The sequence below is a fragment of the Mustela nivalis genome (assembly GCF_964662115.1).
Source record: "Mustela nivalis genome assembly, chromosome: 9".
In the NCBI taxonomy this organism is placed as follows: domain Eukaryota; kingdom Metazoa; phylum Chordata; class Mammalia; order Carnivora; family Mustelidae; genus Mustela; species Mustela nivalis.
In genome coordinates, this window is record NC_139028.1 from 91,938,989 (window position 1) to 91,961,307 (window position 22,319).

A 22,319-nucleotide genomic window follows, 5' to 3' on the forward strand; every position below is an offset into this window, starting at 1 on the left:
AAAGGCCCCGCGGCCAGCTGGAGAGGAGCCTTGTTGATTACTCACCATTCCCTTCCCGAGAGGACAGGCGCTGATGTGTTTTCTCTTGATAACACTGGCTCCTTTCGAGCAATAGGACTTCCTGTCTGATGGGAGAGCTATTACCCTACCTCCAAAGAGAAAACGCTTTAAACAAATCCAGTTTCAGCCCTCCATGATAACGGAGACATTTGCTCACTGATCTGCCATTAGCCCTGAGTTTAAGGAAGAACGGGGACTTAGGACTCCCAGCGACCAGAGAGAGGTCTCCAGATCTGTTTGGTAAAAGATTCCAGGGGACAAAGGGAGAGCGGGTTTTTCCCCAGGGAATCTGTTCCCACCACCACACCAGCCTGGGCCTGGAGCTCCTGGCGCTTCTGCTCCCCACCCCTCAGCGGAGGCCAGAAGCCTATGAAGACCAACGGGTTGCCTTGAGCAACTCAGGGCAGGTCCAAGCTGCTCTGGTCACACTCGGTGGCCCTTGGTCTGTTTACATCAGTGGATCATGAGGAAATCTGCATGGAGACAAATTGTTACCCAACAGCCATCTGTGGAAACTGTCTTTTTTCATACCTTAGGAGAACATGAACACTGAAAATTTCATCCCTAGATGGGCACTCCTGCCAGAGATCCTCAGTTGGTTTCACTCTCTTTCCCGTGTCAGCTGGAATATCCCTCATTCCTTGCTTGCTACTTTAAGACCCAGAAAGGGGCGCCTGGGTGGCTCCGTGGGTTAAGCCTCTGCCTTCAGCTCAGGTCATGATCCCAGGGTCCTGGGATCAAGCCCCATATCTGACTCAGTGGGGAGCCTGCTTCCCCCTTTCTCTCTGCCTGCTTCTCTGCCTACTGGTGTCTACTACTCTGTCTGTCAAATAAGTAAATAAAATCTTTAAAAAATATATTTTAAAAAAAAAGACCCAGAGAAAGATAAGTGGGGGATCATAATTAGTTAACATTTGCATAACAACTGCAGTACGCCAGACCCTGCTCTAAGTGCCTTATGTATACTCCTGCAGTGTAATTCTCCTGAAGATCCTATGACACAGATACTGCTTTTTCTCTTTTCTTTGCTTTTTTTAAGTAGGCACCATGCCCAGCACAGGCTCCATGTGAGGCTTGATCTCACAACCCTGAGATCATGACCCTGAGACCAAGATCTGAGCTGAGATCAAGAGTCAGACACTTAACCGACTGAGCCCCCAGGTGCCCTGACACAGGTGCTATTATTATTGCCATGTTAAAATGAAATAACTAGGGCATATTCCAGAACCCATGGACGTATTATGGTATGACGAGGGCAGGGAGTCAGTTTACAGTTGGAGTGAAGGCTGCTAACCAACTGACCTTGAGATGGGGAGAGTATCCTGGATTACCCAGTTGGACCCAATGTGATCCCGAGGTCCTTTATAAGTAAGAGTCGGGGTCAAGTTTGAAGATGCAATCCTGCTGGCTTTGAAGGTGGAGGAAGAGAACCATGTGCCAAGGGATTCAGGGGGCCTCTAGGTTCTCTCCCAGAGCCTCCAGAAGGAAAGCAGCCCTCTGCTGTTGATGTTAGACCCTGGAGACCCATTGGAGGCTGCTGAGTTCCAGAACGGGAAGATAATAAATTGGTAGTGTTTTAAGCCATTAAGTTTGTGGTCATTTGTTACAGCAGCCACAGGAAATGAACCTACTGGTATTGAGTGTACAGTAGTAAACACAATAAACACAGGCTCTGCCCTTAAGAGCTGGCTGGATATTGCCAGGGTTTGCGGACTCCGGGTTCGGTCAGCAGTTCCTAAAGCAAATTAGGCAGTGGGAGCTCTGCCCTTTCTGGAGCCCAGGGCCCGGCTAGTGGTGCTCCATGCTCTCCTTGCCCTATTTAATGTAGCTCCTTTAGCTTAATAGAAGATATTGAGTATTTTCTAGTGTTTGGGACTATCCTAAGTGTTTTGCATATTGACCTACTTTCATCCTGACCACGGTCTCTGAGAGATATTTTTTATCCCCATTTACCAGGTGAAGAAAGTGAGACTCTGAGAGGGTAAGTGACTTTCCTAAAGGCCCATGACAAGTAAGTGGCAGGTGTGAGCCTCAAGCCTCTGACTCTAAACCCACCCACACTGTCAGCCGAACAGCTTCTGTTCCATCCCCCACCCTCTGTTCCACCCACCGTGTGGCCGCCCGCAAGTGCGGCAGAGCGGCTCCACCCCACTGCCCCCACCCTCATTCACATCTGAAGGCAGTCACAGAGCCCCGAGCAAGGGTTCCAGTAAGAGGGCGGGGTCCCCATTCGGGCAAACGCCGTTCCTACCCATGAGCACACAGGGGTGTTTTTCAGACAGAAGCCTGGCGGAGGCTGAGATAAGCATGATTCAGGACAGCTCATGAGGGGCCGTTCTGGATAAAAACTGTGGGCAGAGCCAGGGGACTAGGGCAGCTCCGAGTGGTTTTGGAGACCGCGTGCCAAACGCAGGGTGAGCCATGGGTTCTGTTTCTCCCAGAGCTCTGGGTCCAGAAATGGCCCAATGGCTATACGCCAGGCCTTCCCATCTAGCCGGGCTCACATGTTCCAGTCCCTCACCCCGCCCCCCACCCACCGTCATCCACCTAGTGAGGGCGACTTGATCTGGCCCTCTGCAGACTGCTGCCTGGAAGGGGAAGGCCTATGTCATTACTGACAGTCACGATTTATTACCTGCTCATAAGCTTTAAAGTGATGTCATGTCACCCTCACGATAATCATCTGGGGTCCGTTCTCTTATCACCACTTTAGGAACAAGGAAACCGAGTCTCAAGAAGGGGACCGCCCAAGGCCACACTGCGGCCAGTAAACATAGAGCTTGGTCTCTCCTTGTTCCAAAGCACATGCTCGCTGAAGTCAGAGCCTCGCTGATCAGGGCCTCGCTGATCATTAATGAGGGTGCCTGTCTCCTTACCTAAAAAGGAGATGGGGGGAAGGTGGGGGGTCCTCCGGCTGCTCCCACTTCTCAGGTGGGCCTGGCTCTGAGCCGCCTGCTTGGGAACCCTCCACGGGACCGCCCGGCCAGCAAAGGGTGTGTGTCTGTGGGGACAGCGGCGCTATCGCAGCAAAGCGGAGTGGGGAGGAAGTGACTCAATCATCAAAGGCCTGGTCTTCCTCGGGGAACTGTCCCTAATCACAATTAGCCCGCTACAATAATACCGTTTCAGAGAGACTGTGAGCCGGGCCCCTGTGTAGCCATGTAAACTGCTTCCTGTATCTGCCAAGCCCAACAGCACTGGGCAATTAATAGAAGCCAGCTAGGCCTCCCGCTCTGATAAGGGCCGGAGCAGTGCTCCTCCTGGCCGTGTTGTTCTAATGACGAACACCCCCCTCCTGCAAAGTCATTCTCTCTCCTCCCTGGCAGCGCAGGGCAACAGTGGCCCCGGGCCCCCAGGAGGCCGGGGACAGCCACACACCACCTTCTGCTCCATTTGACGCTTCACGAAGATAAAGATGACTTTCATTCTCCCTCTGAACAAAAAGTCATGATCACCCCAGGACCCTGGTGGGGAATTGATGATTTGGGACAGAGCAGGACCCCTGCAGCCGAGAAGAAGGACCCACAGACAAGAAAGCACATCATGAGGTAGCTCAAGAGAAGGAACTAGAGAAAGTTCATACAGGGTCATCCCAGGGTTCCAGGATTTTAAGAGCCACCTCAGGGCATCGGGAAGGGCTTTCAAAAATGACCTAGCCCCACACAAGCTCTCTGTGGCACTTGGGCTACCATTGGAAAGCAACACTTCACAGGCCCAGGGCCTCCCCAAATTGGCTGTGACATGACGGTGACCCACGGGGCCAGGCCTCGATGTTGCCTGCCTGGAGCTCCAGGTCCAGCAGAGTGGAAGCGTGGGAAAACGTCGGAACGTAAAAATGGTGCAGCCACTGTGGAAAACAGTATGGGAGTTCTTCAAAGAACTAAAAACAGCAGTTCCACTCTGGATATTTATCCAAAGGAAGTACAATAACTTGGGAATATATGTACCCCCATGTTCATTGCAGCATTATGTACAATAGTCAAGACATGGAAGCTGTCCAGGTGTCTAGCAAGGAATGAATGGAGAGAGATGCTTTATTATTTATTTATTTGGTTTGTTTGTTTGTTTGTTTGTTTAGCGAGCCAGGGAGGGCCAGAAGGAGAGGGAGATAGAGAATCTCAAGCAGACTCTGCTAAGCGCAGAGACCCAAGCAGGGCTCATTCTCATAACCCTGAGATCATGACCTGAGTCAAAATCAAGAGTAGGATGCTTAACCAACTGAGGGCCCTGGGATGGTATTTATATATATTATACACATACATACACATACATATACACACATATACATATATACACATATAACATATACATATACACACATATACATATATACACATATGTATGTATAAAATATATATATTTTATATATATATATAGAGAGAGAGAGAATACTATTTGGCAATCTTTCCATTTGTGACAACATGGATGGACCTTGAAGACACTAGGCTAAGTACATTAAATCAGATAGAGAAAGATAAATACTGAGTGACCTCTCTTCTATGTGGAATTGAAAAACAAAACAAACAAACAAACCCAAGTTCCTAGATACAAGAGCAGATTGGTGGTTGCCAGAGACAGGGAGTGGGGATGAGCAAACTGGGTGAAGGTGGTCAAAGGTACAAACTTCCAGTTATAAAATAAGTAAGTCCTGGGGATGTCCTGGATAGCGTGGGGACTGTAGTTAATGCTATGGTATTGTGTATTTGAAAATTGCTGAGAGAAGATCTTTAAAGTTCTCCACACAAGAAAAAAATCTGTGGGGCACTTGGTTGGCTCAGTCAGTAGAGCATGTGACTCTTGATCTCGGGGTCATGAGTTCAAGCCCCATGCTGGGTGCACAGCTTACTCAATTGAAAATAAATAAATAGGGGCACCTGGTGGCTCAGTGGGTTAAGCATCTGCCTTCAGCTCAGGTCATCATCCCAGGATCGTGGGATCAAGTCCCACATCAGGCTCCTTGCTCAGTGGGGAGCCTGCTTCTCCCTTTGCCTGCCCCTTCCCCTGCTTGCACTCTCTCTCTCTCTAATAAATAAATAAAGTCTTTAAAATAAATAAATAAATAAATAAATAAATAAATAAAAACAGGAAAAAATTGTAATTGTATGTGATGATAGATGTTAACTTGGCTTACTGTGGTCATTTCACAATACAGAAATATCAAATCATTGTGTTGTAGACATGAAACTAATATAATATTATTATATTTTTTATGATATGTTAGCTAATCTAATATTAACTAATAAATGTCAGCCAATATAACTTGTTAACTAGTATAATATCAATTTCATCTCAGTTAAAAGGAAAACATGCTGCTCTTCCCACTTTCCTATTTTCGTTTTGGTGACCAGCACCCTCGTTTCTTCTCAGTGGGCAGGGCGCACTCATCTTCTTACAAAGGATCAAATGTCTGCATTCTCTGGGGGTGAAAGTTGACTAATAAGTTTGACTCGTTTGGGACACTTAAGCCAAATTCCCAAGAAGTCACGGCTGGTTGAGTCGAAGGTGTGATTCTGACTCTCTTCTCAAGGGAAGTGACTGCTCACATAGCTTGCTCACTTTTCTCCTCCCAAGAACAATGCAAATGAAGGTAAAGGGATTTTTGCCCTGAGCTAGGCCAGATGAACCTTTGGGGAGGAGGGAGGAGAGAGTGAGGCCAGAGGATGTGGGTGTTTTAAAATTGGCTCTCACTTTGCAGGAAGACTCTCTCCCAAGGTGACTTGCAAATTGTACTCAAAGGTCATAATTTCCCCCAGTTTGGGTGTTTGGGTTGTTAGTTGCTGCTCTGTGTTGGGACCCATCTTGATGAACTTTCTTGGAAGAAATTTCTTTTTTCTTTAAAGATTTTACTTATTTATCTGACAGACAGAGATCACAAGTAGGCAGAGAGGCAGTCAGAGAGAGGAGGAAGCAGGCTCCCTGCTGAGCAGAGAGCCCGATGTGGATCTCCATCCCAGGACCCTGGGATCATGACCTGAGCCAAAGGCAGAGGCTTTTTAACCCACTGAGCCACCCAGGCGCCCCTGAGAAATTTCTTTTAATGGTCTAATAGCATTTATGCTCTAATAGGAGGGACTGGGGAGGCAGGAGTGAGTGGGGTGCTATAACAGAATGGGTCATAGTTTGGTGGTTAGGACTGGAGTCCCACCCAGCTCTATACTTCGTAGCTTGCAACTTGGGGCAAATTATTTAACTTCTCTCACTGTCAGTCTCCTGGTCTCTAACAGGGTGGTAATTACAGGACTTAATGCCCAAGATTGTCATGAGGATTAAGTGACCATGCCTACGAAGTAGTTGGTTCAGTCCTTGGTGTGTATAAGTGCTGTAGACCCACATATTGAGCTACAAATGGCTTTTAACTGTTTGTTATATTAGATTATCTCTCTCCTCTACTGGCAGCATCCAGATCTCTGTCACAAACAGCAGGCCTATTGGGGCGCCTGGGTGGCTCAGTGGGTTAAGCCTCTGCCTTCGGCTCAGGTCATGATCTTAGGATCGAACCCCCATTGGGCTCTCAGCTCAGCGGGGAGTCTGCTTCCCTTGCTCTCTCTCTGCCTGCCTCTCTGCCTACTTGTGATCTCTGTCTGTCTGATAAATAAATAAAATCTTAAAAAAAAAAAAAAAACCAAAACAGCAGGCCTATGAAACATTCCTCACTAGATGTTAGAATGCAGTCTATGACTGTACCCAGGCCATTCTTGAATACCTCCAGAAACAGAAGACTCACTCCCTGACTGGGGTGGCTCATTTCATTTTCAGAAAGTTCTGGTTGATGGACATTTCTTCCTGTCATTGAGTCAAAGATTTTCTGTTTGGAGCCATCATTTGGTTCTAGCTGTGCTCTCTAGAACTATAGGAAAATTAAGTCCCATCTCTGTGGCTTTCTATGTGGAAATGCTTCAAATATTTGAACAGAGCTGGCACACCCCTTCTGAGATGTCTCCATCCAGAAAGCTCAAGTCCTTCATGAGGCTGGCTACTCTCATTGGAACCTGCCCTCCCTCCCTCCCTACTACGTATCACTTTCTCTCTAGCGGAAGGGTGAGTTCAAAGAAACCAGAAGGCTCAGTTCAGTTAGCTGGAAACACATTGCAAGTTTCACATCTTTTGGTAAGGAGGTGAATTTCCATGTCAATGGCACCGAAACAGCCAGAGGAGGCTGATAAATGGGAGCTGGCTTTAGATATCAAGTGCTCCCCAATGTCCTGTGGCTGGTAGAGCATTTCTTTCACCAGCAGTACTGGAGGTAGCTTGAATGGAAAGATGAGAGGGCCGCTCCGAGGTAGAGCTGTGCCTCAGTCCCCCTAGGCCAGGCAGCAGGTGGGACCAGATAACCACTAGATAATGGCCTCAAGGAGCCACAGGAAGGCCTGCACTAATCTCTCAGGTCCTGTTGTGTGAGCATCTGGAGTCTGGGCAAGGGATCCTCCAGCCTTTGAAACTTCCACTCATTCTTTGGCATACGACAGCTGCTTCAGAAGATAATATTCGGTCTCCATCATATCTAGTTCAAAGGGGATGGCTAATCTTGACTTTCAGTTACTACCTAATGAAGATTTTAATCCAGATCCCTTGGCCCAGCCACATGCCACACAATAATTACTATCACATATAGTTGAGCCTCAAGTTACTTCGTCTGGTGTTCTGCACTGTCCTGCACTCTCGCACTGATACCACACTCACGACGCGCTGACAACAGATGCGTGCTGCGGTTTATTCTCACACCAACTAATTCTTCCCCACCAGCCAGCTGTCCTGCCGTTCAGTTCAGTTCTGACACGACCCACCAAAGCTACACATTAAGGACTCAGTCCCACAAGACTGTCCCCATTTCAGACGTCAGCGGCAAGCCCCAGGGTGCCCCCAGTACTTATGACTGACTTACAAAATGGGGTTCCCCAACCCCCTCTTTGGGTTTGATCATTTGCAAGACCAGCATGTAGAACTCGGGAAAACACCTATTTATGTTTACTGGCTTATTATATAAAAAAGAATATGCTAAAGGACACAGATGAATAGCTCAATGGAAGACGAGGTCGTGAGGGTTCCAGGCACAAAGCTTCTGTCACCATGGAGTTGAGGTGTGTCACCCTTCCTGCAACGGATGTGTTCACCATCCTGAAAGCTCTTTGAACCCTGAAGGCTTGAACACATTGGCATCATCAATCATTCATTCAACCTCTAGCCCCTTCCCGGAGGATAGGAGATGGGGCTGAAAGTTCTAAGGTTGGCTCATGGCTTGGTCTTTCAAGTGACCAGTCCCTATGCAGGACCCCATCAAGAGTCACCTTATTAGAACAAAAGACATTCCTATCACCCTGGACATTCCTAGGGACTTAGGAGCTCTGTGTCAGGAACTGGGGTCAAAAAAAATATATTAAAAGATCCTAATATTCTTATCATTTAGGAAATAATGAGGATTTTAAGAGCTTTGGGTCGGAACCAGAGTCAGAGGCCAATGCATATATTTTCTATGGTTTCATACACATCCCGGGCATTTTGAAAGCAATTATTCATTCATTTATCCACCCGTCCTTTCATTCAACAACTTGTTTCTGAGTCCCAGTTGTATGCCAGGCACTGTGGTGCACATGGGACTATAATGGTGAGCAGGACCGGGGGCTTGGGTGGCTCTGTCAGTAATGTGTCTGACTTCAGCTCAGGTCATGATCTCGGGGTCCTGTGATGGAGCCTGGTAGTGGGCTCCCTGCTCATCCAGGCATCTCCTTGTCCCTCTGCCTTCTGCCCTTCCCTCTGCTCATGCTCTGTCTCTCTCAAATAAATTAATTAATTAAATCTTTAAAAAAAAATGGTGAGCAACACCAGCCACATTCATCCTGGACAGAACTTAAGATCCAAGTGGCAGAGAAAGAAATTAATTATATAATCATTAACATATCACAGAACAACAAACCATTTGAAAGATTATAGTGAAAAGAAGCAAAATTCTGTTTTAAAAAATAATTAACTAATTAATTTATTTAGAGAGAGTGTGGAGGAGAAGGCGAGGGGCAGAGGGAGAGGGAGAGAGAGAGAATCTCAAGCAGACTCCACACTCGGTGAGCAGTCCCACTCAGGCCTCAGTCTCCCTACCCCGACTGAGATCATGACCTGAGCCAAAATCAAGAGTCAGGTGCCCAACCGACTAAGCCACCCAGCAGCAAAGTTATGAAGAAGCAATTCACAAAGGATCTAATCTGGGTTTGTGGGAATCAGAGAAGACCGGAGAGTCGAGTCCCCAAGGAGACAGTGGATATCCAGGTTCCTCGCCACCCTCCACATTTTCCAGGGGCCTCATGGGGTCCTCAACACGTAGTAGGTGCTTAATAAATATTTGTGGATACAGGAACGTATATATGAACTAACCATGTTTTGTAGTGTGTTTTTTTCAGCCATGTCGTTCTTGATTAAAGCAATAGCCTAAACGGAGTTTTGTATCTGGGTAGTTCTCTAGAGAGGATGTAATGCTTTCACATGCCTAACTTTGTGGTCCTCAAACACCCTTGAGTACTGGGAAGCGTGGGTATTATTCTCCGTGTTTCATGGGCAAGAGAATTGAGAGGAAGGAAGTATGGTGGGTAAGGCCTGCTCTTGTGTCCTGCGGTCCTAACACACACTCCTGCTTGTAGCAGCTGTAGGAGACCCATGAGCAAGCCTGGAGACAGCATCTCTGCCATATTTGTCCCCAGGCCTGGGGCTCTCCTGAATTAAAGTTCCCCCTGGGCTCCAAAGTGACACTATCTGGACTTGTGAGAACAGTGGCCCACATAAATACATTCTGAACCAGTGTTGGCTCCCTTAGGAAGAAGGATCTTGTTCTCTTCCTTGGCAGGGATCTCTCTAAATTCAGCAATTCAACCAATAGTTATTCTGTGTTTACTCATTAAAGGCACTGCCCTGGTGTAAATAGGCTTTCATATCTTAATAAGAGGAACCACCTTCCAGAAATTTCTGTTTTAATATAATGAATAAGCACAGCTCCCATGTGTTAAACCCTCAGTGTATCCAGCCAATGTGCTAAATGCTTTCGGTATATGGAGTCCTCGAGACTCTGTCGTGGGTAGTAGTGCTGCTTCATCCCCACATGACGGTTAGCCTCTGTGTCAGCCTGACTGGGCCACGGGATGCCCAGGCATTTGGTCAAACATTATCTGGGTAGATCTGTGAGGGTGTTTGGGGTAAGACTAACATTTGAATTTGAGTAAAGCAGATGGCTCTCCTGAAAGTGGGTGAGCCTCACCTAATCAGCCAAAGGCCTGGCTAGAGCAAAAGGTTGACCTTCCCATTAGTAACAAAGAACTCCTCCTGCCTGACTGCCCTAATGCTAGGACACTGGTCTTTTTCCAGGCTTTGGACTGGAACTACATGGTAAGCTCCCCAGGGTTTCCAACTTGTTGAATCGTATCTTGGGATAGGTCAGCCTCCATAACCACATGAGCTAAATCCTTATAATATATCACCTTTATATATACATATCTACAAATATATGTGTATACACACACACACACACACACACACACACATATCTGTATTGATTCTTTTACTTTGGAGAACCCTGACTAATACATCTCCTTAACAGACAAGGAAAATGACACCCTAGCCCTTCCCCTTACTAATTCCCAAACTCAGCCCATCATCTTCCCTCCAAACCCCACACCCCTGGGATCTGAAACGAAGCATCGCTCTGTCCTCCCTAGATTTCCTTTATCTCCTGGGTCTGAAGAGTCCCTGTCTTTGAACTCTCTAAGGATTCCCCTCACTTTCTGCAGGCCTGCTGCTGATACCATCTTCCCGATCCTGAACTTCTTCCATCTGGGGAGGGAAGGTTGAGGGCAATAAGGCCTGAGGGGTTTCCAGAGCTACAAACCATCCTGACAGCAGCTGGTGGAGATCTTCCCCCAAACTCAGCTCTTCTCCCTGCCCAGGCCCTTGTAGTCATCAGTGGCTTCAGGCATGAGGCCCAGGGCCTATACTGCTTTGGTTGAGGGGGTTGGGGGAGGCAGTTCTAGGATATTGTTTTCAGGCTAAAATATGTTTTCATGGATAACAAAACGGGGGAAAAAAGAATTGCAATTAATAAGCATTCAGAAAGTTAATTTGTTCAATGTTGGTGCCTATAGAATTTCATCTCAATTGAAAATAACTTTTAAGTTAGTTTTGTATAACTTTGCATGAATTTCTGAAGACACATACTGATGGCTGAGTGATCATGGCCAATTGTGAAATAAATGTGTTAAAAGAGAAACTGAGGTATCTTAAAAATTGGGGGCTCACCTGAGCAAAAATCAGTTCAAATCAGGCAGCTCCCAAAGTGGTTCGGAGTGCTCCCCCAACAGGACCTTGGGGCAAGACTTCTGTAGGAAAGACGAGGAAGCAAAGCAATTACTCGACCAACCATAGCTTCAACGATCGCTTTGCTTGGAAAGCCGTGTTGCGGGCTTCTGATCGGTGCTCCGTAGATTTCAATTTTGTAATATTGAGGCATTTACAGGTTTAGGTTGCTCTTTGCTTATAGAGGCTGCTAAAGCACAAGAACGGTTGGTCTAATGGCCTCCCAATTTAATTAATTTAACACATGTATTTGGAACCAAATAATTTCGGAAGTGACAATTATCAAAACCTTGTCTGCTTTTTCTCCAGCAAAAGTCTGTATGTTTAGTGTGGGATGGATATGCCTGGGTCCTATAAACCTCTCAAGATACTCCTCTTTATCTCAAGATTTCCCTGCTTCAATTCCTACAGTCATGACCCCTCCCCACCACGGACCCCTTGCTCTTTTGTATTCACCTCTGGTATTCAAAGCTCTCCATAACCCAGCCCATCCTGAACCTGACCTTGCTTGCTATCTTCTTACCTTTCTTTCATTCATCCATTCACTCATTCGAGAAACTCAATTGAATCACGTTTATTCAATTGAATCAATGATTATCATGGATATTTTATTTGACAGACAGAGATCACAGGTAGGCAGAGAGGCAGGCAGAGAGAGAGAGGAAAGCAGGCTTCCCACAGAGCAGAGCCGGGTGTAGGGCTCCATCCCAGGACTCTGGGATCATGACCTGAGCCCAAGGCAGAGGCTTTAAACCACTGAGCCACCCAGGCGCCCCCTATCATGGATATTTTAAGTTAAGCATGATTCTTAAGAACCTGGCCCAGGCTCTCCAGAAATTTACACTAGACTAGCAGAGCTAGTGGGTAGCTGGGGGCCTGGAGATAGCCAGTAAGCAAATAAACAAATAGATAGCAATCAGCCACCAGCTCTTCTTAAAGAAAAATAAGTGAAGTAAAGAACTTGAGGGCAGGGGACGCCTGGGTGGCTCAGTTCGTTAAGCAGCTGCCTTCAGCTCAGGTCATGATCCCAGCGTCCTGGGATCCAGTCCCACATCGGGCTCCTTGCTCCGCAGGGAGCCTGCTTCTCCCTCTGACTCTGCCTTCCACTCTGTCTGCCTATGCTCGCTCTCGCTCCCTCTCTCTCTGACAAATAAATAAATAAAATCTTTAAAAAAAAAAAAAAAAAAGAACTTGAGGGCAGGTGTTCTTTTTAGGCAGGGTGGCTGAAGAAGTCCTCTCAAGAGGCCACATGAAAACAGAGACGTGAATTAAGTCAGGGAGCCAGACAGGCAAAGGTCTGATGGGAGTGTTCCAGGCAGAGGAACAGACAGTGCAAGGGCCCTGAGGTAGGCATGGCCTTGGTGGGTTGGAGAAAAGGCAAGGAGGTTATTGCAGCTGCAGCAAAGAGAACAAAAGGAGAATGTTAGGAGTTCAGGTTAAAGAGATGGGATGGAATAGGCAGGATATGAAGGACTTGGTCAAGACAACTCCTCTGCTTTCCAGTATGCTCCTTCAGATGCTTAATTTGCAAATGCTCCCATTGTGTAGGAGGCACTTAATGGTTTACTGGTTCATTGAGCAACAGCAGCAGTTTGCAGAACACCACAGGGCATCACAGATCTGCCAACACTTCCCTTGGACAGACAGCTCTGTGGGCAGGGACAGACAGGCACAAATTGCCCCACCACCAGCCACTGCCTGCCAGTTCCAGCAAACACCTTCTTGGCCCCTCTTGGCTTTGCTGCTTGAGGAGTCCCACTTGCCGCCCACCAGTTTCCTCTGAAATGCCCCTTGCCCCATCTTCATCAACTACACAGCAGTGAGCTTAATGTCTTTCACCTTGACTTGTACTGTGCTGGATGGTCCAAACTTGATGTCTGCCTTCCTCTTGGTAACATCCTCAGTATTCAAGATTCTGAAATCACAGAGTTAGTGGGAAGTAACCGAATACAGTATGTTTCAGAATCCTCCCGGTTGAGAAGTCTGTGGTGAACTGGAAATATGTTTCCCATGAATGGAACTTGTTTGGCTTTTGTTGAAAACCGCTAGGGGCTTGGGGGAATATGGTTAAACTTTGCCAGGAGACTTCTACTGGGTACCTCTCCGAGGCACTGGGAGAGCTGCGAACAAGACACTCCACACCCTTTTGGAAGGAACTTCTTTGGGGGAGGAGCAGAGGGATGGAGAGGAGAACAGCCAACAGACAGTAAACAATAAATGATGAAGGTACACTTGGAGAGTGAGCAACAACACAGGGAAACATGACAAGGTGAGAGAGAGCTGCTGGAGATTGGGGGTGGGGGTCAGAGGTGTGGCCAGTACCTTGGTTTGGGTAGCCCAGGGGGCGCCACTGAGAAGATGGCTTCTGAGATGAGATCTGAATGGAAACAGGGAGCTGGCCATGAGTTTCTGGCAGACATAAGAAGTGCAAGGCACTGAGGTAGGAATGGCCTTTGGTGGAACAGAGGAGAGGGGATGCCTGGGGCCAGGCTGTACAAAATCCAGTTGGCCTTGGTAAGAGGCTTGGATTTAAGTGTCATAGGGAAGCACTGTAGGAGTTTTAAGCAAGGGAATGATTTGCTTAGTGTTTTAAAATGTGGCTGTCAGGTCAAAGGGCCATCAACACTCAGCCTTATGTCTGCACAGGGGTTTTCCATTTACAACGGCCTTCCTTGTTGGCGATCTCACTACCATCACGATGCTGAATGAGATGAACAGAACGCATCCTGTTTCATGGATGAAAAACTGAGGCTCAGAATGGTTTCAGTGACTAGGGCGAGATAAAATAACTAGTAGGCGACAAGGTTCCGTAGAAAGTACCTCTTGCTTCTTAGGAGATGTTCCGTGGGTCTGGGTTGAAAGGAAATTAACCAGCAACTCCAGTTCTAGTCACCTGCTTCCTAACTATGCCAACAAACGGCAGGGCCACATCTGCTGTGCTCCCTTAGGGTATGGCTTCTCTCATCTGGGACTAATCCCCAACTCCCTTTGCCTTCCACTTTCCACTCAGCCACTTCTTGACAGTTCCAGCCATGCCCCAAAATGTGGAGGAAGGTTCTCAATTACAGGTATATCCGTAAGTCCTTGTGTTTATCTCATAACCGTACTCTGCAGACACCCATCTCCCCAACCTCTGTTAGTACACAAATACACACCTAGTTCCTGTGATAGAGTGAAGCATGGAGGAAAGTCTCCATAAGAAACAGAATTATTTCAATGGAATCAGAATTACTATATCCCGAGTGCTTTCTGTCTTCCAGCCAAGGAATTAGCAGTATTTTCCCAAAATCATCAGATTCTAATAGCAACTTTCTTGGAGAAAGGTATTATTATTATTATTTTATATACAAAAAGACTGAGGCTCAGATACGTTGATAAGGAGCAAATGACTCCAAACCCGGTGCTCTTAATCTCTACCATGCTTCCTTTCTACTGGAGACAGAGGATCTCTGCTGGTTCAGCCTTGACATTTGACCTTTTGGTATGAAAAGTAAGAGTCTAAAAACCAGTCAGAATGTCTTCTTCAGCAAGCGCATGGAAGAGGCTTGCAAAACTCCCTGAGATGAGTCACGGATCCATTGGTCCCTCTGTCCATCCTGGTGTCATGGTGACCCTCTTTCCCTCTAGTTTATGCCAAGTGTTTGAAGAAAGGATAGGCACATCCTGCAGATTGTTGGGTGGGGTAGAGGAAGGGTGTGTGCAGGCCTGGCTTGCTTAATTCTGCCCTTCTCTTCCCCAAATTAACTCCTTTGCACCTCTGGAAGAGATAGAAGAGTTTCAGGTAGGCTATAAAAACAGACTCTCGACTACTTTCTCTCATTGTCATCCCTGCACCGTGTCACCCATCACCGGTCCTGAAAAAGTGGCTGTGAACTGGGTCAGGTTGGGCTTCTGCCTCACTGGTCACCCTCAGGAGGCAAAGTATCTTTCAGTAACTTGCAGTCTGTCACTCATCTGGATCAAGCATACCCAGGAAATCGGAAATGACTACAACTGTGTGCACAGGTGCAAAGGCATGCACAGGTGCGAAAGCATGCACAGGTGCGAAAGCATGCACAGGTGTTTTCTTTCTGCACTACACCTTGACCAGTTCCTAATCGCTGGGCCTCGGACTCTTCCTTTGTCTAATAGGACAGGATTTTCCTTTTCCTTCACCTCCTTCGTCTTCTCTAGTGCAAAGCCTCTAGCATGGAAGAGCTATTTAGTAAGTCCCAAAGATTGAGACCTTACTCTAAAACATATCAACATAAGGCAATGATCACAGAGGTGGGCAAGCTTAGCAAGAGGCACGTTTGTTAGCCCTGGGGCTATTCCGTCCTAGGCTTACTCATGTCAAACAGAGGCCACCAGAGAAAATGCCCAGGACTAGGCTGGTCATAACCAATGAGCAAAATCAGAGAGTAATGCCTCCACAACAAGGCCTGGGGGTCCTTAATGAGCTAAAATAAAGCTCACAGAGCTGCCTAAAGGGGCAGGCATGACTCAGCTTAGAGCTCGTTGTCACATGAGAACACAGGTGCAGTGCTGAGACATCGTTCCACTTTCTGGTTTTTATGCGAAATCTTATTTTTAAACATGACCTACTATGTCAACTTTTTAAAAACAGTGTGGGTCAATAAAATGTGCTGTGTTGAAGGGACATGCTTCCCTCCTTGGATTCCTCATAAGAGCAGACATCTATGGAGGTGACATCTGGCCTCTCCCAGTCTTCATTCATTCCTCCCCAGATGGGGAGAAGTAATTTTGATGGATGGTTTTGGAGGAAAGAACAGGATGTTCGTAACCCACCACCTTCCCCTCCCTTTCCCTTGGGAGCTGCCCACCCACAGTGTGCCACCCCGATGAAGGGCAGCCTACCCCAGTCCAGCACAACTAAGTCTCCAACTCTGGGACTCCTTCCTCTATAAGCCATATTCTCCAACATCAGCTTCATCAGTAAGGTGACAGATGACCTCCAACAGCTTCTCTTTGGTCTTACTTCCCAGTCAGTTCACCAGCTCAGGCAGAGAGAAGAAGCCCTCTTTCCTGGGTCATTGCTAGATTCCAAGAGTCAGCTCTGGTCCAAGGTATATGTTTGCTCCCTCTTACTACAAACCAAATTTTTGGATGCAGGATTAGGGCCCACTAAATTCCACCAAGACAAGGGCAGGATCCATGTTAGGACCTTGAGAGGCTTCTGGTGATCCTCCAGGATGGCATTTGGAGAGATTGGGGGATGGGGGAGAAGATGGAGCGAACTGTGGGAAGTAAGAGAAGAGGGAGGGGAGATCCAGTAAGAGGGCCGCCCAGATACCCATCAAGGTGAGGACAGGATGTGGACTGCAAGGTGACTCGGTGGGAAAATGCAAGAATGCTCTGTACCATCTTCTGAATACCATTTGCATTCAGGATCACTTAATAGTAAGGTTATTTGCTTTTAGGGAATGGTCTGTGCTATGCACCCTTCCAGGGAGGGGACACAAAAATAGTAACATCTCCCATTCCTCTTTCACAAGGTTGAAAGGCTCAAATGAGTTATCTCTGGAGACTCTGACCATAAGACCTTGTTATCTGTATCATAAACAATATAATTCAAGATGCCAAGAAGAGTCAAACTTACCAATTCTGAAACGCACTTTCCAAAACCCCAGAGAACTAGAATCAGATGTTCTTTTCTTGAGGATGATTTAACGGTGATTTATCGGCTGCTGGGAATAAGAGAAACTAATACCTAGAAAAAGATGTTAAGTAGCAAAATGAACCACTCTGAGGCCCATTCATTGAACACTGATTGAGCACCTACTATATGCCTGCCACTGGTCTGAGAACCAGGCGTGTAAAATTGAATGTGTACTCTGAACAAAGAGACTTTATAGTGGTGGCAATTTCCGGCAATTCAATGTGCTGTGTTTTTGTTTTGTCTTATTTTAACTGAAAGTACATTTTAAAAGAATGTTTGGGAATTATAGCTGTACAATAAAATATGTTTTGTTTCACTTCCTTTAGCTGTTACTTTATGACAGCACCGACCTCCTGACCAGAAGCAGAATTCTGGCCTTTCTAAATAACCCATATTGGCTGGGCTTAATGGGTTTTCAAAATAAATGGATTGGATTTCTCAACCTGTCAAAATACAGAGCACGAGGGCTCTTTTGAACTTGAGAGGCCTGCTCTGAGCACAGATTCTGAGTCCGCCGTCTGAGCAGGGGAGCTGAAAGCCAGTTTATCAGCAACCTGTTATTTTTGATGGAAGCAGAGGTGACCGGGACAAAGAAATGAGCTCAGGGAGGTCAGACTAACTTAAACATGATGTCACCTGAGGCAATCAGGGCATCAGCTGTCTTGCACTTTCTCAGAAGGGAATTTTAGAGGATTTTAACCCAGGCAGAAACCTAAGCCTCACCTGACAACTCCTGCAAGACCATCTCTGGGAGGGGGCCTAAGCAGAGTTGGTACCACCAGGAGGACGGTCACAGGGGCCCATGGTGCAGGGTTAGCTATACAATGCTGGGTTGTGTTATCATTAATGATAGCAGCATGGAAAGATGCTCCGATGTTAGACGAGCTTGGATTTGTACCCCGGCTCTCCCGGTTCCTAGCTGTGGCCTTGAGCAAGACGTCAGTTTCCCTGTCTGCGAAAGGAGGCGGAGAACAGTACGAGGTTCACAGGACTGTCAAGAGGGTCGAACACGACGACTAGTAGAATAATTCCTCAGGTAGAGGGAAGCCCAAGCTTGCGGCTCCTGACAATCAGTCTGGTGGCTTTGTGGTCATATCCAGGGTCTCTGTGAGGTCGAGAGAGTCTCCCTCTAGATTAAGAAATGCCCCAAACTGGGTCAAATGGAAATTGTGACTTCTGCAGTGCACTTTTGTGGCTTTAGGCCAAATCTCATTCAGAGATAATGTATAAAGTGGAATTTGAGAACTTTTGTGACTAGAAGGCCACGGCACAATGACCCCCTCCCACTTCCCCACACCCAAGGCCCTGCTCTCTGTGTATGAAAGACTTGTTTAAGACTTGGCTTTTCGTGTCTTCTCCCAACTGTCTTACATGTAGTATAACTTTTAAGTACCTGATCCTAAAAGGAAAAGGGGAAGAGAGGATCCCAGAGACCATTTACTATGTGGAGGAACTGCCAAGCCCTCCCCAGAAGGGGGTCTCCTGTCCAGGAAGTATTTTTATTTTGCAATTAACAAAGGCAAAGAGAACCCTTTCCAGAGTATGTTGTTCCCTCAAGGCCACAGGATTTAAACCTCCCTGCCACCCAAGCTTTGCTGTGAATGAATTATAGGAGCCAATTATTCTGGGAGCATGCACTGCCCTTGCTGGAACAGACTCCACAGAGCTCTTTGGTGCCTTTCTCTGAGGGCGGCAGGGTGCGGCAGGGATGGGTGGGGAGAGCTCTTGTCAAGGTTGGCCAGGAGCATCTTACAGGACTCAGCACAGACCCAGAGTCTCTGTAATGGTGGGTGGGGCTGGTGGGCGAGAGCAGGAAAGGAAGGGAGGGAGAGAGGAGGCAGCATCACTAACCCCAGCTGGCCACCACCAACAGGCTCATCCAAGACCCTTGCAGAGTGGATTTGGGGATCACGGGACATTTATCTCAAGAGGGCACGGGAGAGTTCAGCTTTCACTTCGTGGTGTAGGAGTACAGGAACCCACTGGGATAATCCCACATTTCCATTTTGCTGGCTTCAGGTCCTAGCAGATCATTAAATGGACATCAACAGATGTCCCTGGTGTTGGGAATGAGAGGATAGAAGGGTTTCCCAGCTAGGATGTGAAATAAATTGTGGAAAGAATGCCCAAGGACAAAGGGAAGCGCCTATCAGCACCAGGCCAGTCACCAAGCTGGGAGCTACAATGGCATGAAGCAGAGAGGGTTGATGTTGCCAGCTGATATGCTTCTGTCTAACTGTTACCATGAATTGTGAGCCAGGAAGCAGTGTTGGTAGCTTACCGAACCAGAAAGGGATAGTCCTCAGTGTTCCCAAGTTTTTCTTCTTTTTCTTCATTATCACCTTGACCTTCACCACCAACATTGCTATTACTGTAACTGATCATTTTTATCATCATTCCGTGCCCACGCACAGTTTCTCACAATTTCCCAAGAACTTCTGCATCCCTTGTGATGTTTGGTTATCACAGTAACTCTTTTAAGGGGACAAGGCGATATCAGCATCCCCATTTTCCCAGTGTGTAAACCAAGGCTTGGAGAAGGTAAACCACTGGTTGAGTCACACTCAAGTTCAGGTCTCTTGTATACTGTTCATTTACAACACTACAACTTTACTCTGAGAATGATATCCAAATATTTAACAACTAATAAAGCATGGGTACTGACCAGTCAGGCCAGAGACCTGTCAGGCCAGAGACCAGTCATACACAGTGGATGGGTCTTAGAGATCTTCAGGCCACTGATCTGAACACCACGCCTTTGTATCTTCTGGTCCAGCCTTCTTTTCCAGTTCACATTAAGTTCTGTTCCCAAATAAGACTGAAAGACGAGGTATTTAGAGCTGATATAGTGGGGTTATTAAGATAAAGCAAAAGCAGGGTGCCTGGGTGGCTCAGTCAGTTAAGCATCTACCTTTGGCTCAGGTCATGATCCCAGGGTCCCACATGGGGTTCCCTGCTCAGCGCGGGTCTGCTTCTCCCTGTGCCCTCCACACCACCTCTGGTTCTCGCACTCTCAAATAAATAAATAAAATCTTAAAAAAAAAAAAAAGATGAAGCAAAAGATTTCAATCTTGTCCTCTTTGACCATGAATGGGGGAAGTAGTTGGGGTAGAGGCATGGCTATAACATGGGTTTGTGGAGTATAGGAAGATACCACTCATCAGAGTTGGAAGTTTGGGTTCAGGCCAAGTCTTTAGGGTATCTTGTGGGAATCACGTGGCTTTAGACAGAAGAAAAAGGCAGGGAAAAAAAAAAAGGAAAAAGCAGGAAACAGAAGTCAGGTGGAAACAGGATTAGAGTGGGAACCAGTTGGGAATCCAAGGAGAAACCTATTTTCCCACTGGGAAATAGGAGGGTCTGCTACTTGCTTCTCCTGGCATGGGGCATGCAGACATAGTGGGATGGGGTAGACAAAAGGGAACCCATGTCTTCATCAGAGCTAAAGGCAATGTGCATGATCTAAACTCAAAAAATGAATAGATGATCAATCAGGTTTTCACTTTCTCAGAAGCTATGCTCCCCATTTTTTGTTCAAGAATGTTACTTACTCTATTTTTATACCCAGTTTATAAATTATTCTTATGTATTTTTATTTCAGAAATAATAAACATTTACAGTGAGAAAATATTAATATGGATAAAGGGGGAAAAATTAAAATCACTTCCGGTATCTTTATTCAGAAGTAACAATGTCTGAATGTGCTGATTCACACATACTTCCAGACCTTGTCCCATGGATAAAATTCTCATTGTCAGAGTTCTGATGATTTATAAATACGTAGTTACTTTATGTCTTATGTTTTTTCTACCTATCAGTCTTGAAGTTTAGGGACCTCATCTTTGTTTGACAATATAGACAATACCAGGAATCTTGAAAATATTTTACTGCATGGGTATCTTGTTGATATCATAAAATCAGAGGCAGGATAATATTTATTAGAAATATCCCAACACAGGGCTCAGAAACAAATCGCTTTTGCCTGAGCAGCATTCTATGTTTTCAAAGTGGCCATGTAAAACAGAAAGCCCATTGGAACCATACATCACCACTACATAAACAATAATAACAATTCTTGATTTATATCTTCATATTTTCTGCCTTGTTCTTGCAGAAAAGTTGGTAAAGGCTGATTAGACTGTTACACCTACTTTTTTTTAGAAGATGAAAGATAGAAGAAAATATTACCACATTGAAGGGAGGGGAGGAACCCGAAGGAAAATCTGTTTTTTAAAAATCTGGGACTTGTCAGCATGATACACAGCTCCGAAGATTAGAGCAAAGCAAAACAAATGTGTGAGTTATTTCTTGGATCAAAAGTTTCAATCATCTTTGGGCTCACTTCTTAGGTATTTGAATATCTGTAAATGATAAACAAGATGGCAAACAAATTTTTTTTAAAAATCCAGAATATGAAGCTTTCAGGTGAAATGGTCTTTAACCATGTTCCTGGCTATGGTCTTCATCAAAAGAATTTCTATCAGCAGGGGGAGCAGAGCTTAACATTAAGATGAAGGTATGTTCCCTTTTTATGATTATAATCCTGCTGAATTGATATGAAGCAGAAATGTGTGCAGAGATATGTCACCAAACAAAGGGCCCCAGTTCTTCCATTTAAACAGGGAGTCATCTGTAAGAAATTATTCTGCAGCATTTTTGACAACATAGGTTATTACTTCTCATAGAATTTCTACACAGAAGGTGCTTGGTTAATTACGTTTTGAATGCGGTGGGGTTTGTAAGTTTCAGAATATACTAATTTGGAATATTTGGATCCTGACATGTTGTTGGGTTTTTAAAAGTCCAGCTTGCTGTGCATTGAGATTAGCTTGCCCAGAACTGAACCATCTACTCTCTGAGTTAGAAAAGAAATCCTGTTCTTACAGACCCTACGTCTTCATTGAGGGGGAAAATCTTATTCATTTGAAAACACAGGAAAAGACCAGGAGAGCTCAACATTGAATTGCTATTGAGAAAGTTTCAGAAAAAAAAATGTTTTTTTTTTGTTGTGAGCTAGAAAGCTAAATCTCAGCACTGATTCTTACATGCTAAGAACAGTAAGGAGAGAAAGAACAGTAAGAAAAGAAGATAACCACAAAAAGTGGGATTGGCCCTTCCAACTCCGTATGATCATATTCCATGAAAACAGGATATAAAAGAAAATCCAGGCAAAATGTGACGAAAGAGGGAGATCATAGAATTGGCAAAAGTGGGAGCACCTGGGTAGCTCAGTGGGTTAAAGCCTCTGCCTTTGGCTTGGGTCATGACCCCAGGG

General features: G+C 46.0%; 1 long non-coding RNA gene across 1 annotated transcript in view; it reads right to left on the reverse strand.

Annotated features, from left to right (window-relative positions):
* The window catches only part of LOC309873396, a 33,347-nt gene extending 16,156 nt beyond the window's left edge, over window positions 1-17,191 (reverse strand). The window contains exons 1-2 of the long non-coding RNA XR_014316339.1: window positions 16,988-17,191; window positions 11,332-11,411 (exon numbers count right to left, since the gene is read on the reverse strand). This is a non-coding gene — a long non-coding RNA (uncharacterized lncRNA). The remainder of the gene's footprint in view (window positions 1-11,331; window positions 11,412-16,987) is intronic.
* Window positions 17,192-22,319: the final 5,128 nt, after the last annotated feature.